Here is a 20,632-nt window from a genome sequence, read left to right on the forward strand (position 1 = left end):
ATGGGGGGGAAAACTCCAACTGTTGTTTGTGCACATGGACCAAACAAGAGTTTGGAGTATTCTGCCTTCTTGGTGACCTTGAATTGAGTTCTGAATGGGGCTCCAGTGGGGGACTCCATAGTTCTGCTGGGGGACTTCAACGCACATGTGGAGATACTTGGAGAGGCGTGATTGGGAGGAACGGCCTCCCTGATCTAAACCAGAGTGGTTGTCTGTTGTTGAACTTCTGTGCTAGTCATGGATTGTCCGTAACAAACACCATGTTTGAACATAGGGATGCTCATAAGTGTACGTGGTACCAGATTCCCCTAGGCCAAAGATCAATGATCGATTTTATAATTGTTTCGTCTGATCTGAGGCCATATGTTTTGGACAGCTGTCAACTGATCACCATCTGGTGGTGAGTTGGGTCAGGGGATGGGGGAGGATTTTGAACAGACCTGGTAAGCCCAAACAGGAAGTGCGGGTAAATTGGAAATGTCTGGAGGAGGCCACTGTCCGACGGACTTTTAACTCACCCCTCCGGCTTTACAGGCATCCCTGTGGAGGCTGGGGGCATGGAACCTGAGTGGACAACGTTCAAAGTTTCCATTGCTTCAGCTGTGGCGGGGAGCTGTAGTCTCAGGGTCTTCGGTGCCTCAAGGGGCTGAAACCCATAAACACCCTGGTGGACACCGGTGGTCAGGGAAGCCGTCCGACTGAAGAAGGAGTCTTTCCGGGTTATGTTAAAGGCTATCCCAAAGGACTCCGGAGGCAGTTGCAAGATACTGATGGGCCCGAAGGACTGCAGCCTCCGCTGTGACAGAGGCAAAACAGCGGGTGTGGTAGAAGTTTGGAGAAGACATGGAGAAGGACTTTTGGTCGGCAACAAGGTGCTTCTGGAAAACCGTCCACCTCAGGAGGGGGAAGCAGGGAATCATCCAAGCTGTGTGCAGTAAGGATTGGACATTGTTGACCTCAACTGAGGAGGTTATAGAGCGGTGGAAGGAGCACTTTGAGAAACTCCTAAATCCAGCTGACACGTCCTCTGTGGTAGAGGCAGAGCTGGAGGATGAGGGGGGATTATAGGGGTATCACACTTCTCAGCCTCCCTGGTAAAGTCTACTCCAAGGTGCTGGAAAAGAGGGTTCGGCCGATAGTCAAACCTCGGGTTGAAGAGGAACAATGCGGATTTTGTCCGGGTCGTGGAACAACGGATCAGATCTTCACTCTCGCAAGGATCCTGGAGGGAACCTGGGAGTATGCCCAGCCAGTCTACATGTGTTTGGTGGATCTGGAGAAAGCGGATGATTGGGTCCCCTGGGAAATACTGTGGGAGGTGCTTCGGGAGTAAGGGGTGCGGGGGTTCCTTCTCAGGGTCATCTAATCTCTGGATGACCAAAGCAAGAGCTGTGTTCGGGTTCTCAGCAGTAAGTCGGACTTGTTCCAGGTGAGTGCTGCGCTTTGTCACCAATCCTGTTTGTGTTATTTATGGACTTGACATTGAGGCGTAGTAGGGGTGGGGAGGGGTTGCAGTTCAGTGGATTGGGGATCTCATTGCTGCTTTTTGCAGATGATGTGGTCCGGATGGCATCATTGGCCTGTGACCTTCAGCACTCACTGGATTGGTTTGCAGCCGAGGGAAAAGTGGCTGGGATGAGGATCAGCACCTCTAAATCTGAGGCCATGGTTCTTAGCAGGAAATCAATGGAGTGCCTTCTTCAGGTAGGGAATGAGTCCTTACCCCAAGTGAAGGAGTTTAAATACCTTGGGTTCTTGGTCGCGAGCAAGGCAACCACGGGGCAGGAGATTGGTCGGAGAATCAGCTCAGTGTGTGTGGTATTACATTCAGTTTATCCCACCGTTGTGATGAAAAATGGGTTTGCGGTCAAAATGGGTTTCCTCAGGAAGGTTGCTGGCATCTCCCTTGAAAATAGGGTAAGAAGCTCAGTCATCCGAGAGGACCCCGGAGTAGAGCCGCTGCTCCTTCACATCGAAAGGAGCCAGTTGAGGTTGTTTAGGCATCTGGTAAAGATGCCTCCTGGGCATCTCCCTGTTGAGGTGTTCCAGGCACTTCCAGCTGGGAGGCCTTGGGGAAGACCCAGGACTAGGTGGAGAGATTATATCTCCAACCTGGCCTGGGAACGCCTCGGGATCCCCCAGTTGGAACTGGTTGATGTGGGTCGGGAAAGGTAAGTTTGGGGTTCCCTCCTGGAGCGGCTGCCCCCGCGACCCGATACCAGATAAGCGGATAAAGATGGCTGGATGGATGGAGGTTGTGTCAGTCAACATCTGGCCATAACCCCTTGCAATCTTGAAATCTTTATCATTCTCTGAAGTAATGCTGCCTTAGGGCTACTTTTACTTTCAACCCCTACTCACTCTTTCCAAACTCACTCTTTTTACATTCTCTTCCTTGAACACACGCACACACACACACACACACACACACACACACACACACAGACACACATTGCAGTACTGGACAGCGGTTTATGTGTGAGCATGCTGTTAGCACAGTTGTGAGACAATATGAGGAAACATTTGACCTTCAACTCCTCAATGGGAAAGTGCATCTCTGAAGCAGCAGCCCCTCCAGCAATCTGCAACTAGTGTGTGTGTGTGTGTGTGTGTGTGTGTGTGTGTGTGTGTGTGTGTGTGTGTGAGAGAGAGAGAGAGATAAACTCAGATTTATCTCAAGTGTTTCTCCACAAGCTTTTTGCACTATGACAGGGAGGAAATGGGCCTCCACTGCCCCCTTCTGGTGTTTGTAACACATTAGAAAAAGTAACACAACAAAATATGGTGACGTTGATATAGCTTAATTTGAGGAAAAATAGACATATTGCCCTTTTGGTTCAACGGATTTATTTCCAATGATTTGCTAGTGTAACCATTAGTCATTGCATAGCAGTGCAGCTACGAAATTTGTCTTCAGGCAAGTTCACAATTTAGCCTTCAGTATACAAAAAAGCATTTTCCAATGATCAAGGAATAGTGAACAATTATTAACTAGGGTTTTAATATAGAGAAGTCCTTTCAAGGAAATTAATATTCACCCCATGGTTAGTACCACATTACATAAATTGAAACCTATGAATTAATTGGAATGAGGGGCAGTGATTTGTTGCTGTGATTTTCTTTGCATTCGTTGATGTGATTTTATGTTTTTTGCAGTTGTTTAGTTGGGGAGCCAAAAAAGATCAGCTTCTGCTGAAATTCATCCAAAGACATAGCAGATAATAACACATCTTCACTTGATCCAAATCAAAACCCAACAACGATTGCCTGTCTTACCTTAATTTTAACCTTAACTTTAACCCAAACCCATTTCTAACCTTAATGCTAGTCTAAACATTCAAACAGCCCTTTGAAGAGATGAGCCAAAAATGTACTTACTCTCAAGGTCAAAACTCATGCTCCAAAGATAGAAATGCACAAACACACAAACACACACACACACACGCACACACAGACACACACACACAGACACACACACACACACACACACACACACACACACACACACAAACACACACACACACACACACACACAAACACATACACAAAGTGAGCCTGATCTCTTTAAGCTCCCGTCAAAAAACAAATCAGGTTCATTGCCTTAACACTGTGTGTTCGCCGCTGACTGTACAATAGTGCTTGGTGCTCTTTGTAATCACCTCACTTACAAGGTGATTACACACACACACACAGGGTTCAGGAAATGAACCCCATTAACTTCACATCAAGTATGAAAAGTGCTACCAAAACAGGAGCACAGTCACCATTTTGCACAGAGTGGCCTTTCACCGATGCCATCCACACACAATCTATGCATGCACACACAGACACTCACACACATCCAAACAAAGAAGCAGTTCTCTCCAACAAGGGTGTGGCTGACGGCTGACAAGAGTTGGGTTGCTAGACTGAGGTTGGCTTGTAGTCTGTGTGTATTTGTGTGTATCCTACTCACACATGTTTACAGACTAGGTTGCAGTTTTTGCCGATTGCTTACACACTGAAATCAAAAGTATTACACAGTTATCAAAACCTTACACTCAATGAGGAAAACGTTAGCCCAGATGTGCACCACTATAAGCAAAATGTCAGCATCACACTTTTTTTCAAAACACTAAACACACTAGACACATGATGTCACTCAAATAACCACACCTTTGAGCCAATCTGTGAAACATAGCCATCAGGTATGCAAGCACATGATTGCTGAATTGTAGACACACCAATCAGGTCTAAGCACTGTAAAAATGCCAAACTAGACTTACCTGCTGCATTGTAATAATATTTACTGTAAGCGCTATGAAAACATGATCTTGTGATTTCTGCAGTTGTTTAGTGGGGGAGACATTCAAGATCAGTTCCTGCTGGAACTTATCCGAAGACAAAGCAGGAAATAACCTATTTTACTGTAACTTACAGTAATCTTAATCGTAATTCTATCAGGTGAATGTGAACCCTTTTGCAGTACAACAGTAAAATAAACACTGGCACATGCCATTTACAGATATGATAAAGTTCTTCCAAACATTTGCCAGCAAGCGATTCATTGTAAAATAAAATAAACTTTTAATTGTTGAATGTTAGTTGGTATTTTGTTAAATTCTCCAAAACTAGATATAAGCAATAGCACTTTGTAAAGAGTCACATTACAGTTAGCGCATGCTGTGTTGGAGGGATACAAGCTTTAAATTCCAGCAGAATCTCAAGCAGGCTAACCTCGCCTCCTGCTGGTGAGAATGGTCAAAACATGACCATTCAATTGTCAAACCGGATTTACAACGTTCAGTGATTTTGCGGAGTAACTGCCAGGATTACTGTATTATCAACAAGCACATTTGAACTATGACATGTTACAGTGGAGTTTGTCTTGGAAAAATAGGTCATCTTCTGCAGGAAAAAAACACAAACATATAATTTTGTGGGCTTTAATCATCCCAAAGAGCACATTGGTAAGTAAAGAATAGAGGTGAGGATTACAAAAGAGATTACAAGACAATTTAAAAGAAACAAGTAAACAAATATTTCACTAAAAGAGGAATAGCATCTTTATAATCTTTACAAAATTTTAAAATATCTTTTTGTAGGTCTAATACAAAAATGTCCACTTACAGTATATTTACACTGCACGCTCTCACATACCTGCATACTTTATGCTACTGTCCATACTGTATATACTGACCCATAGATTGTTCATATTTATACCACTGTCTAGACATTACATATCATATCTAAAGTGTACTCTCTGTATTCACATCACACCAGCTGTTTATCATGTATGTAATTTCTTATTATTAGCATTTCTTTGTACTTAAACATTCATCATTTTATCCTATTCATACCTGCACTACAGCTAACTATTCTCATTAATCAAAGTTGGTTACATCGATTTCATTCTAAAATAAGATGCAAATAATGCAAAAATATTCAAAATGATTGCTAAGATCAGAAAGAAAATGTCCCTAGTGGAACAATAGTTATAGGTTTTCATTAGCCTGTAATGAGGTGTAAGAACATGTTTCCAGTTTGCAGTTTTTAGACAAAAACAAAATTGATAGACTTTTCATTTTAAATCAAACACAGGGAATACTGATGAACCATTAACTACAAAGAGATTAATAGTTAACACACAGCCTTGCGCAATCTCACACACATACACACTCACACAGACTGCAGGACTCTCTCGCTGTCCAAGAGGGCTGATAGTAGAGGCCTGTCTTTGATAACATTGACTGAGTGGCACTGACGTCACCAAACACTGACATTAATCAGCAGTCTGCAGGAAAGAACCGACACCTGACACACGGACAGGAGAGGGACCTTCATTTCTATTAGTAACCTTGGACTCACTGGGAAATGTGGGACCACAGAGATATCAAAAACAGTTAGACGAAGCACAAAAATGAACCAGTAGACAATCAGAAAATTTTAATCAAACCCCTAAGGTTAAGGTTAAAATTGTTGCCCCCTTTGACCTACTGTACCTGCCATAGTTGAGCGCACACATTCTCCTGCACAAGCAGGTTCTTTAGGTCTCCAAATAAAATGTTGATAATTGGTGAATGTAAGGGTTTTAATTTTAGCAAGGTGTGGAAAATAGGCTAGGATCCATGCTACTGCAAACATAAGCATTCAAACTATAGTGTGTGGTTTCCATCTCCCCCATCAGGAATTCTAAGTAATGACAACAAAACTGTTCCAAGCCTTCAAGCCTTCCGTGATCGCTCACCGACCCCACCTCCCTCCATGCATTTGCTTGTAACCAAGGACGACAGGGAGGATTTAAAAACAAAGGTGGACTCTTCAGAAGAGGCTATTCCCTTTGCTTGATTTTCTGTGTGCAAAAGTTGCTGGATGACACATTTTCTAAAGCACTAAAGCGTTAAGTTGTGCTCTTAAGAATGAGCTTCCGGCATGCATGATGTGATGTGTATTACGTTGTCAAATTGGGTTTCCTTATTTAAAAAAGAAAATAAGCTCACCTCCCTAACACCTGGGCACTGCCACCTGGCACCGTACCCCCCCCCCCCCCCCCCCCCCCCCCCCCCCCCCCCCCCCCCCCCCCCCCCCCCCCCAACCCATGGAGTGTCTGAATAAACAGTTTTAGCCTCACATCCCTGTAACATTTATATGCTATTTACTTTATAGCCTCTGAGTCTTGGTTCTTTGACAAGGTTGACCTCACACAAATAACTAAAAAATTGATCAATATGTTTCAGTGGTATAAATGATGGCAATATGGTCAGTTCATCGAGTCTATTATCACAATAGGTTCATTAAAACATACAATTCAAACATCGAAACAGCTTTCCAAAGCCACTCAGTGCTCTGTCAGTCATCTGTCATCCATTGTTGTGCTCTTAATCCCACCATTGACAGTGAGGTACATTTCCACCACCGGGGACCCAGAATTAATCAGCAGGCTTAAATTAGCCCAGGGCAATTAAAACACCCAGCAAATGGTTAATTAATTGACCTTGGTGGTCATTAAATAATTCATGGAATCAATAAGGGATCAATAGTCACCAGCGACCTTTCATACTTGGAACAGATGGGCTGTAGCCACATAGATGAAACCATGGCTGGATAACAGCGGAGATGAACTGTGCTTTATTTCTCAGACAGATGGATATGTATAGCTCTCATCCTCCACCCCCCTCCCCCTCCTCCCTCCTTATCATCAACTCTCCCCGCTGAAGCAAAGGCTTTATTTTTTTAACCCTGAGGATGCAGTGAAGTTGCCTAAGCCGTGTGTTTTCTCCTAATTCAGCGCACGTAAAGACACATAATCATGCTTTTCATGTATGCATGCGTTTCTTTAAAAAGTGCATTGGTTGTTATTTTCATTAGGGATGCAATTCAAAATTATTTTTACCATTGATTGATCTGGAGATTATTTGCTATTAAGTGTCAGAAGGTGTATAAAAAAAAACTGACCTTTTTTTAAATGTCTTGTTTTGTGCAACTGACAGGCCAAATTGAATTTGAGCAGAAAATACTTAAATAATTACTGAATTATATGTAAAAATAGTTTCTGATCAATTTTCTCCCAGTTGACCAATCAATTATTTGAGTTGTCACTTTAGCTCTAATTTATGCAGGGTTCAGACTACATGATTTAAACCCGATGATAGTCCAGGTTGGATCAGGAACAACAATGGGCGTTCAGCACGGTAATTGATCATTTTGTCATGTTATCCCTAGTAGATGACAACCAACAGCGCATCTAGGACGCGTGACAACTTTCCAGCAAGTTATAATAGATCACATTGTTTCTTTGGCAAGACCCGCTCTGTGTAGCTTGGATTCTAGGATTGTTCTAGGATGGGCCAGACGTCTATGCTTGCACATTCAGGTCCTATCCCAATCCCCTTACCAATGGGATAAAATATTCCCAATACCTGACCTCTACCATCGGCCACCACTCAGATCATACACTGGGCGGGTCTTGCCAAGTTAAACAGTGGGGTTTATAATAACACCATCTCGACGAAAACACTAGCATGGCAGAATTTTCTACAAAGTTTTCCGGCATGACCATGACTTTAACCAATGGGAACATAAAGCGCTCTTCCACCCAAAACCATAAACATGGCGAAGCGAAAGAGAAATGATGTTGTTGGTGCTGCAGGTGGAATTGTGAAAAAGATCACAGTCGTTTTTTTTCTTTTTTCTGAACACACAGCACCAGCACCTTCTTCTCTTTTGATTAGCACCTTCTTTCTTCATTGTGGAAGACGGCAAACTTTGATTGGTTGTGAACCAATGTGTAGTCTTTCATGTCTCTCAGTCACGATACGGCCACAATTAATGACCACAATCGCCTAATCTGACACTTGTCCCAGACAAATGTATTGTGTAATCTCAATTCATCATTGTTGTCTGAAATCATTTACCACGTATGCTACATGACTTAAAAAGTTATTAGTTCTGGCGTTTTTCCATTACATGATACCTGCTCGACTCAGCTCAGCTCGACTTGACCCGTCACGTTTTTTCCTCTGCAGATTAGTACCGCCTCATGAGGCGAGCGGTGGCTGGTCATCGTAGCAGGAAACTGCCGTGACCTAAAGTGACAAACACACACAACATTGAAGGTGCCTTGCTTTTGATTCTCTGCACGAGGCTGTTGCTACAGCCAGAACACAACTTTAGCTTCAAAAGAAGCTGGAGGCAGCGAAAAACAAACGCTGGCTAAACTATTTATACAAGGCAGGTTTGTTCAGGACACCTCCTGTCTATTGCTAGCAATGAATAGTTATGATTCTCTCCAACCAATCAGCAGTCTGCAGGTTTTCATATCCCCTTTTAGTATCGCCTCAGCTTGCTTGGAACCTCGACTTAGGTAGTACTACAAAAGTACCTGTTAGCAGGTAGCAGAGACTTATTTAGCATAATGGGAAACCAAAAAAGGTGAGTTGAGGCGAGTCAAATAAGCACCATGCAGTAGAAAAACAGCATTAGTTTTTACAGGTTCCACCTGATCCCTGAAACAGAAAAGACCAAAAACTAAAAGTACTATTTACTGTGTGTTCTATTACAATAGACACATCTGTTTCCCTGCACCTGACTGTCATTTATAAATGTGTTCACATTATGCACAGTTTTGGGGAGTAAATGAATACATGTACTGGTGTTGTGTATTCAGAATAGAAATCATGGGTACTTGCATCACGTTACAGTTACATTGTTGTAACCAAGTTTCACAAGTTTGTTCACTAAATAAATAAATCTACATAAATAAAGGCAACTCCATGCATTTCCCAGAAGCCCCAATGTGAAAATGAAAGAATAAGCTTTTTAAGTGATGAATGATAGAGGTGGAGATGGATCCGGCACATTAGAGCCAGGGCAGGAATGCGTTTCTATCTTGGAAATTCAAGCATTATTTCACATTAAAGAAAGAACAGGGAGAACGAAGTATATCTGTGTGGCGCAACCTCTGCTTGCCAGCAACCAACCTCCTTTCAGCATATTATTTTTATTAGCCAAGGGTAATCGTTTGCTGTAGTTTTATTGGTCACCTTGCTTTTTTATAGTTGTATCAGGTAGCTACCTGCTTAGTTGACATGCGACTTTACATTCTCCTATGTGCTGATTTACTAGCCCCAGAGGAGCTGACCCGGCCTGTTTGACATGCTAGCTAATGATAGCTAGAATTAGCTTGTGGTAGCAAGACTGGGGTTAGATTTTTGTAGTAGGCTATGCGGTTTGAGACTACAAATATAAAAATCTATCTGCTTGTTCATGTACACATTCAGCCAGCTGGAACAGAAGAACACACCGGAATAGTCATGTTTAGTAAGCAGTATTTGAGGACTGCATTCTTACACTTAGAAAGTACAATTCAATGTGGAAGTAATCCAAGTATTCAAAATACGTTACTCAGACTTATTAACGTAAAGGAACACTTCACAAATTTAGTTTTTGGGCAAGTATTCTGTATTCTGTAACTGAATATGTTTTGAAAGTTTCCTTCCCAACTGTGGTTATGCATGTCTTGTGTTATGTCTTCAGTACCTACAGTATGTAATTTCCAAAGATATAATGATTGGGGCCAGTTTCTTGTCATATGTAAATAAAAAATACATTTTTATAAAAGTATCTTATGCTGACGCAGATTTGTACAATAAACACAAGGCCACCGCGCTCGGCCTGTTTCCCTTTAATTCACTGTCTCTTGAACCGAGGTTTGGTCCTGACCCCTGTATAGCCAGATGAGGACAAAGGAACTCCGCTTTCCAGCACATCCACCTCCCTCCTCCGACTCCTCCCCTCCTCAACTCCTCCTCATTTAAACTCCCCAGACTCCCTCCGTCCCCCATCCCCCAAACACGCAACCTCCACCCCACCCCCACACCCTGTTCATCCTCCACAATGTCTGTTGATCATAGTAACCTAGTGATGAGTTGTGTCATAGATGTGGATGCCAAAACTTTGGTTAGTCTGTCTCTCAATACTCCCATCTCCCCACTCTGTCTGTGGCACTCAAGCCCCACTGGTTCTCACTGAAGATGAAAATCTTTTAGAACATGATTTACACATATATATATATATATATATATGTATTTATATGCATATATATGTATTTATATGCATATATATATATGTATTTATATGCATATATACATTTTTTTAGGTTAAATTATTTCTTCAAACAGCTGGGCACTGGAGTTCTTAGCAAACATTACTTCAATAGGGTTAGATGGTAAATATGTTTAGGACATTTTTTAGCGGTGGAATAAGACACATGTACCATGTTATGGTAAGGTTTGCAACAGTTTGGCCCCTTGATATATTTTTATTAGTTTTTGGACAACAATGGGGCTCCATTACACAGAGGCATGACATATATTAAGCTTGGTTACACAGACAATACTTGTTCAGCTTTGTTCACACTTCATACGCACATAGACAGTGGATGTGCACGCACTTCCACACATAATACAATCACGGGTTAGAAGTGGATTTTCCACACATGTGCACTAGAAAACCTCACAACAGCAACAACAAAAAAATATACATATAATGGTGTGTGTGTGATCGCCTATTAACAATAGGACTTAGGATGTGCATGAGCATCCTTGCAGTAAAACATTATGGCCATGGATTCGAGGATGTAACCATCAATTGGTCTATGATCAATTTATTTGTTTAGTTGACTAATACAATTTAGAAAATGTCCATCCTTGTCTAAAATAAAGGTAGCCTATTTAAATAAAAAAACTGGACACCTACAGTAAGCACTGCAGCCAATTAACAGGATCAAAACTGTGTGTATATGCGTGCATGTGTTTAAATGCAATGTTATTGCTGCTTGGCCTACCCCCACCCAACTCATTACACACATATAAACACGCCCTCACCCTCCTCTCTCCTTGGCAACACAGGCCAGCTGTCTCTCCTGCTGCTCTCAGCTGACAGCGTACGAGAGAACTGGGGGGATACGAAGGAAGAGGGATGGGGCTGGGTGGGTCGACAGCTGAGCAGATGCAGAAGCCCCTCCTGGGTTTGCCGGAGACGAGCTCTTTCCCAGCCACCCCGCAGCCGTGCAGCTGCCCAGGCACCAGCTGTCCTGATAATCGCACCAAACAGACCAGGGACTTCCTCACTGTGGTGGTTGGCTGAGGAAGGAGTGGAGGTGTTGTATGGTGAAGGCCAACTGTATGGACCAGCTGACACTCTCTGAACACCCCTGATACCCAGTCACCTCCACTACTCCAGACCTAAACAACCCCAGATTGAACATGCCTGGAAAACACACAATGTCTCCCATTGATGGCTCGCACATACATGCTTATGTGTCACAAATTAGATATTGGGAAGTAGATCACTTATCTGGGTACAAATTCATATCATATTTTAGCTTCTCACAAAGAGACAAATTTTGAGTGTACAACATCTGACAGTATGCTCTATGTGATGTCCTCAAATATTTCTGCTCATCATCACAAAATGTAATGCTTTACATTTTTCAGAATCGGACGACACACCACCTGACAGTGAGGATGCTAAATTAAAGAGTGTCAGAATTTAAATGTACACTTTGGAGTAAATTATTGAGTTTCTATTGTTTGGGGAGTAGGGAGAGATGGAGTGATAATGGAAACAATCCGGATTTGCAAGTTTGTCCTTCTCAAACGGTCAATGTTATGCAACCCCTCTGAGTGACAGGAAATATTTCTTCAGTGTAAAAGAAGTTCAAATATTGAAGTCTGCATTTTTTTTGCAAGATCTCTTTGAAATTTACAAGTGTAACTTGTCATAACACCCCTAAATTTTCCTCTACTCTTTTTGGCATAACACGGGTTCCCCCAAACTAAGTTTCAAGTAAAGCCATGTCAGTGTGAGATACTTATATTTTGTTGATGCTTTCTGTCATCAGTTAGGGTTAAGGTTTGTGTTTAGCCCATATTAGTGTGATACCACAACGTATATGCTCAAGTGATTCTTTTGGTCTTCCCAAGCCAAATTTAGACCAGAAACTCACATATTTTCAATAACTGGAGCCCCATTCACATTGCAAGATTATGTTTGAAACATCTGTGCACATTTGAGAGTACTTAAGAAAACATTTTACCATTATACAGTATACTTAAAACTACACGTTGTATTCTATTTTGGTATCTTGCTTTTCATGGGTTTGCCTTTTTAGGAAATTCTAAAATAACAAACTGGGTGGAGATATTATACACAGGAGATGAATATTTAAACACAAATATTAAACAAAAAATAATAATATATAAAAAAAGATGTCAACATGCCAGAAGTAGATGACATAATTTTCTTCATGTGTGTGTTTATGTGTATTGAGAGGGTGGAGGGATTGATTGGATGGTCAAGCAGAAAGAGGAGTGTATGTGGGTGTGTGTGCATGTGTGTGCGTGAGAGAGAGAGAGAGAGAGAGAGAGAGAGAGAGCAAGAGAGTGAGAAAGAGAAAGAGAGGGAGATGGACATGGAGGGAGTGGGGGCCCCAGATGGATAATGGATGGGAAGTATATTTCTGGGCTTGGAGCTGGCAGAGACACAGCAACATGCCACTGATGGGGGACTGAAGTCAGTCAGTGCTGTTAAAACAACTGGCCGTCCAGCTGACACTAAATGCAATTACTCTGTAATTTCATATAATGAAACTGTAAATTAAATTACAGTTTACTAAATTGTAAAGCACTGTCATTTCTTTTCCTCTCCAACCTCTAGACTCAAAGTCTATTTGGTGACTAGAAATGGAAAATCCCAACTTAATAAAGTACCAAAAATGAATACAAGGCACAATTATCACTACTTTAAAACATAAAATCACAGTTTTTGAGTAAATACAAAGTTACTCTCCATGGCTGCTCATCATCGTCTCATTATAATTTCATTCATCATGTAATTTACTTAAATAACTTTAACAGGACAGATGGACATAACATAATGTTATGCTTGTTTTCCTCCATTTTCAGGCAAAATAACAACAAACCCTCTTTAGTTTAAGCAGAATTCACACTTTGTATTCTCCTGAAATAGCAGTTAGACCATTGTGCCAAACAACCTCCCACTAAAACTGACCTGAATCGATTTTTCTTGCATGGCTCCATGTTGACCGAAGAACGCAGAATTGAAGTAATACATTACGGGGTAAGTAATTGATATAAAAATGATCATTTTGAGAGTGAAGTATTCCTATAAACTCTTTCAGGTTGGTTAACACATTGCCCCATGTAAAAAAACGTAAATCATTTCACCCTCACTTCACCCCTGATTTATTGTTCTAATTACGAGAATTATAAATTGATAACATGTGGATCAAATGTGATTGCTGCTTTAGCACACTGCTTATGTCTCGGGGATGAGGGAGCAGTCTATGTAAACAATGACCAACCAATATTATTAGCTACCAGATATCTGATATTTGATAAAAAAAGAAAAGAAAGGCCTATAAACTGTCTGGACAACTGATCCAATGCTCAGTATAAAACAAAGCATTCAGTGAAGGCTGTCGGGTGTCAGGTGTCCTCAGGGTCAGCTTTGTGCCCCACTCGGCCCTCATTAGATCAGGATCGTCTCAGCTGTACCCATCCGTCACAGAGGCCCTGGATACCGGACTGGGAGCCCCTGAACCAACACTGAGTGAGTGACCACAGAGAAAGGTGAGCTGCTGTCCCCATCCCTCCTTCCATCACCTGTTGTTGTTGTCACACATCAGCAGCCCACTGACTCCTGGCTACAAACACTACACTGGGTGGCAGCTGGCCTGAAGGAGCAGAGCATCCTCAGTGTGTCGGTTGGGGGTTGCCTCTGAAAGTGCATTTGTTTCTTGCCTGTATCCTGTAATCCTCCCTACTGTAGATGAGGGCTTCTTAAGCTGCTATTTAGCAGGAAAGGGTAGCAACATGACTCCTTGTTTGCTCCAATGTCAATGATAAAAAGCGTTTCGTGCTTTTAAGATATTCGATTAAATACCTTCCATATAGGATTTGTTGTGAACAGTGTCCCACTTGAGCCAATCACTTTTTTCTTTAATTTTCTTTGTTTCTTGTCCTGTAGTATTTCAAGCGAGCAGCAAAGTTTTGATCAAAGATCACCTGATAAAGAGAACATTGCTGTGTGTACACATTAAAAGCCTAAACTAATGAGAATGCGTTGAATGAAAATATTTATAAAACATAGTGTTTCAATGGATATTGTATTTGTATCAGAATCAGAATAAGATTTGTTGCCAAGTACATTTTCACCTACAAGGAATATGCCTTGGTGTTTGGTGCACAAACATATTAAAAGGAAATAAACAATAAAGCAAAACTCTACAACAGACAGGCACATAAATATAGAATAGACATACAATAAATTATTACACTGAGAAAAACGTTACAAAGTGCGTTACAGGAGAATAAGAAAAAAGAAAAGGGGATAAAAGAAAAAATAAGAGAATATTAACACGGATAGTATAGTGAACAAACCATTAAATATAGTTATGTGGCTAAGAAAATATAAGAGTTTAGAAGGAGTAGTGTAAAATGTGAAAACCCTTAGCATTAGAGGCAGAAATATCCTAAACCTTCAGTATCTCGTAGTGTCTATCATTAGATCATTCCTCCTTAATTTAAACAGCACACTTTCAGTTTGTAACACATGCTTTTTGTTAAAAATGTAAGTTTCGAGCCAAGCTTGAGATAACTCTGTAAACCTCCTTCCAGAGCCAAGGGAAACATTATTAAACTGAGAGGGACTCCTCCTGACAAATACACTAAACCTTATGCTTACAATTAGTGTTTTGCCCCTTTAAGACGCTTTCTATAGATTTACACTAAGATGCTCTGGCTAGCAGTTTTAGAGTAAATAAGCATCTGTCAAATGAGTTTTTTTTGTAAAAAATAAATCAATCACATTGAAAAGTGGTGTATTTTTTTGTTGCTTTTAATGGTTTTGGATACTGCTATATGAGCGCAAAATTTGGGATTTGTAGAGGACCAAATTAAAAAATAAATCTCAAATAATCCTCCACTCTTGTGTTGTTAAGATTTACATTGAGACTGGCATGTCAATCAAATTGATTTAGTTTGGATTTCAGGGTGCATCAATTTCATGTAAAGATGAGGTATTGATGCAGTTGATCTGATGTAGGGCTTAGACCAAGAACAATTGATTAGCGGCTGGTTGGCAAATAGTGGATTCCTCTCTTATCTTTTTTTTGCACAGCAATCATTACAGATGATGACTCTTTGTTGCCTTGTGTCATAACTGTCACCTTATAACAGGACACGGCAGGATCCCACTGACTTCCTTTATGGGGCTCACATTGTGCAAGTGAAGTCATGCTGCTCTGTTAAGCTTCTGTTTCAGGTCCTTAAATGTTAGCGCCGGCAAGTGACAAAATCTTCACGACTCACAGGAGCTGACTGTTCACAGGAAATGTCAGTTAGGCCATTTGAAGGATTTAACTCTGCCAGTATGTTACAGTAGCTTGTGAGATTATCTGTGATAGACGTGAGAGAGTTGACACAAAATCCAGGAATTGCAGGAACACGGAGGGAAGCAGGCCACCTGTTTTTACCAAATCAGGATATGGCAGCACTATCACACATTAAGAGCGGTAAATAATTCACTGATAGATGCCGTGCTTGTCCAGTTGCATGCTAGTCCACCGCTGTTTTGGCATGCAGAGATCATGTTCATGCACATAAGACTTTTCCAACTTTGAGTTCATTTTGGTGCAGCTGAATTTGTATTTGTCAGAAGGGCTGACATTCTACATACATACAGCGTGGGTGAGCTGTGTGACTGATATAAACAAATCTGGTCTTGATGAACACTCATGTTTTTAGTCTGAGAGGTGATGAGACGTGACCACTCACATAAGCTCTGATTGTCAAAGTTGGTTTGAAGCTGTCATGATAAACAGCATAAAAATAACAGGATTTGTATGAATCCCCCAATGTAATGTAGCAAAGTCGCATTTCAATCAATGTTTATTGTACTAGTTTTAAAATATACAAGTTCACAACAAAAGGACATGTAAAACTACAATAACTTATTTGTATCCAATTAAAGAAAAAAGACTGTTGCAATGAGAAGACATTTGTGATCAATGAGGAAATATAGAGAATTTGACAGGATTAAATGGAAGATTTTCCCAAGTGGAAAACACATGCAGCCAACTGTTAAAGTGTCCTTAGGACCTCACACACAGACAAAGGCCATCCAACACCTCAGCTGTCTGTTGACATGTGGGTGTAAGAGCCAGAAGCTTGTGGTCATGATAACCAGAGGTGTGCAAACCACACACAGGAAATTAAATCCTTTGCCATCACAAAGTGATGCCATCCTCCCATCTGATTTTTATTTGTTGTTCCCTCAGTTCAGTTTGCCCAAGAAATGCAACATGTGAACCACCTGGTTTACAAAAGGGCAGAAGGAAAGCCTGTTTCACACATAAAGGCCAAGACTGGCTTTTTTATTGGCGGTGCAAGCAGTTTCCCCTGTTGACACCATTATCTGTATGACAGTTTCACATAGGTGAGAAGAAGCCTGATGTTGCAGTTACAGTAAAAGGATGCCACCATTTTGTTGTTTTGGAAAGATGGAAATGAGAAGCTTCTCTGAACAAACACTATTCTATGACGCAATCATCCTTCCAAAGTTGACCTGGGTAAAATTTCAGTCGGATCTTTGTCTTGAAGTCTTGTTAACGGTCTATAGTTGTAACACACCACACCAGGATCTCCAGTGATTGGCTCACTTGGTGTATGTAATACTCCCTTCCTGCCCCTTATGGCCTTTATAAAATGTTATCCCAGATTAGTTGACTTACTAGAAATTTGCATGGAAACCTGTTGCCTTAAACCATTTGTTTTTACACAAGGGGAAACATAACAGGTCAAGTAATATTAACACAGAGTGGTACGTTTATGCATTAGACAGTGGAGTTGAACAGTGGAGTTGAACAGTGGAGTTGAACAGCGGACGTGAAGAGATGACCGCTGTGAAACAAAGTTAGTTCAGTGAGGCAGTGTAACTCACTTCTTGCAGCGTGTATGTCAGTGCCATCATGTGGTGTTCAGAGGACAAGGCACTGAAGGACTACACTCAGTGTTGGAAATAAGATATTCAGATGTTTTTCTTCATTTAATGTAGCACAGAATTAATTAGATTAATGTAGAACAGTAAACAGTCAGTTTTACCAGAACCTGTTAGTAGGTGTCCTATATCACTTTTTAATGGGCACCCTGCAGCCAATCAAAATTGAGTATTCACACAGACCATGGTATAAATATTGCTGTTTTTGTTGTTTTGTATTGTCAGCTTGTGCACCTGATGTTTTCAATATAATGAAGAGTGAAGGATAGAGGGAGTATAGGCAGGCATTTATGCGAGTGAGGGAGGCAACAGATGGAGAGATGTTTGCATTCCGGAACAGTTGGAGTGAACAAGACACCAGATGCTTTGCTTTATTTTTACGTGTTCGCTCGGTCATATGAAGGTATGGTAGTCGGAGCAGGACAAAGAGCCCAGGCCAAATATCTTGGCTTTGTAGGGACAACAGCTGGGAGGAACAAACCAGGAAGGCGCTCCGCTTCATTAAAGACCCAGCAGGAGAGCAGCGGAGCTTTCTAGCTGTCCTCACACTCTCTCCATCACTTCACTCCTCCATCCTCTCTGGCATGACATAATACCTAATTCAAGCCTTCCTTTTCCCAGTCTTGGTTAGGTGCATGAACTGAAAATATGTAGGGTCAATTCATACCTTATTTATTTTGCTTAATTTGTATTTGCTTTATTTTTGTATAAAATCACCTTATAGTTTTTTATGACCTTGACCTTTTATGACTAATATTATTTTTGTTTCATAATGTCGTCTCTAATGTTCCATCTCTTAATATCACAGTGTGTTAGAGGGCTGAGATGAAGTCAAATTTCCAAAAAGATGGATAATAAAGTTGTATAGTATTGATTTCCAAAAAAATACCTTTTCTACATCTGTACAAAACCGTACGCCCATTAAATGGCAATTCTGTAAAATTTTTATTTTTTCAACAATAGAGTTAACTAACTGTGAACAATTTTTTGTCAGCAAACAATATGTTTTTATCAAATATGATTTAATTATATATACTGCATATTAAGAACATCATATCTATCTATCCATCTATCTATCTATACTTTATATTCTCCCAGCTTTCTCACCAGTTGTGTTGTTTGTGTTTGCATTTCTCATTCTTAGCTAAAGAGGTTAGTGGCAGGCTCTGTGACTTCAAAGCTCTTCTTATCCTCCTACAGTGTGAAAGTGTTCTCCAGTGCCCTCCAGTAGCAGCTACACAAATCTCCTCCACAGTGGATCCCTGCATAGCTGCTGCTTCACAGCCATAACAACTGATCAGCTGCATCAGGACCTTCTAAAAAAGTCTACAGTATGTGAGTAAGCTCACATTTTAGTACTACTTTAGATGATTTTTTCTCCGTCTCCCCTCATCTGGCTGATTTCCTGCAGATATGGCCCTGCTGTATGGAAAAAAACACCACCGCAGACTTATCACTAAGCAGCCGTTTGTGTCTACAAGTCCAAAAACAAACACACACACATACACTGATGTAATGACCTTTTGGCATCACTCGCCCCATCACAGTAGCCGCTCACTTCATGATTTGCTTGTTTGGTGAGTGATGGACAGATCCCCCCTTAGTACCACAAAAGAAAACACCTGTTAGAATCTGCTTAATCCTAGAGAGCGGCCCTGCTCTTGGGGATCTTGGGGGCCCCATCTAATCCGCATAAGAGCACCGGGCCAAGGCCAGGACAGATTAGACCCCCAACATCCAACTCTCCATCCATGCACGCACACCACCAAGTCTGCCCCCTATAACGAGTGTTAGAATCGGCCCCTTAATCCTTGGACTCGGCAGAGTCCTCCACCCAGCACACAGCTTCCTTCCCCCTCAGCTTAAACCTAATCTCCAAGCATCCCGTTCATACAAACCCGCAGACCTTGCCCAACCCAGCCCAGCTCAGCCCTCACTTACTCCCCCTTCCATCTCCTTTCCCCCAGTGGGACTGAAAGCCCATTGATTTGTTGATTTCTCTTCTTTTGTCTGCGGCTGGCCGAGTGTTAACAGGACATCCAGGGTCCAGGGCCCAGTGCCAGGACTTTTGGGATGGGAGATTATGGTCCTGATCTGGGCATCTGTCACTGCCCTGTCCCCCTTCTCCCTCGTGGCTCTGGGAGAGGCCTTTCTTCCATCATTTTCACTACAAATGTGCTGCTTTAGCTGAAAACTGATTTCAACCAAGAAGAGATACGTTTTGCTAGAAGATGAGAAAGGCTGTTTACAGATGAAAACATCGTTTCTAAAAAACTTTGACAATAATTTAAGTTTTGAGTGTGTCACTTGTATGTAGAAACACAAACACACACACATGCACACACAAATAATATGGTATTTGCCATACACACACACACACACATAGTACACACACATATTAAAACAATAGAAACTACAAAATAGAAAAGTGCACTTGTCCAAATGTAAGTGAGGTAATGATAATCTGAATTGAGAGTTCTTTACGTGATAATGTCCAAAGACCATGTACTTCATGATTGGGACAGGAGATCAAGGTGATGAGTATCATTATACAGTATATTAGTTTTTCTTCGCTTCAGTGCTGAGAGAAACAACACTAGTTGTAATTTAACGTACAAGCTTTACATTAAATACGTTATCATTTCCATGGTGACTTTAAACCTATAATGCGCCACTATTTTATATTATTGATCGTCCGTTTCAAGCCATTGCCAAATGAGTTAATGCATAGCTAATTAAGACTCAGCTTTACAAAACTCTCTTTGAATTTGTCAGTATGGCTATGTTTAGAAAGTGGGATAGTCTGGTGATTTTCGCACACAGAAGCTTGAGTGAAGATGATTACCTCTTCTGAAGAGTCCAGCAGGTTTTTTAATCCTCTGTGTCTTCCTTGGTTACTAGGAACTGTGTGGGTGAGGGGTGGGGGTGGTGCCCAATCAAAGAATAATTGCATCATGTGGATGCAACGACAGTGTTGTCATTGCTTAAAATTCCTCATTGGGACACAGAAACTACACACTATAGCTTTAACACTGTTATTTTAATATAATATGAGGTAGATATAAAAATATGT

General features: G+C 41.2%; 1 long non-coding RNA gene across 1 annotated transcript; it reads left to right on the forward strand.

The window, feature by feature from the left end:
• The first annotated feature begins 269 nt into the window (after positions 1–269).
• LOC117948471 lies at positions 270–12,944 on the forward strand. Its single transcript, XR_004657451.1, has 3 exons — positions 270–378; positions 817–821; positions 12,935–12,944. It is a non-coding gene; the product is annotated as an uncharacterized LOC117948471 (long non-coding RNA).
• The last annotated feature ends 7,688 nt before the right edge of the window (positions 12,945–20,632 follow it).

The sequence above is a fragment of the Etheostoma cragini genome, chromosome 8 (genome assembly GCF_013103735.1).
Source record: "Etheostoma cragini isolate CJK2018 chromosome 8, CSU_Ecrag_1.0, whole genome shotgun sequence".
Lineage (NCBI taxonomy): Eukaryota > Metazoa > Chordata > Actinopteri > Perciformes > Percidae > Etheostoma > Etheostoma cragini.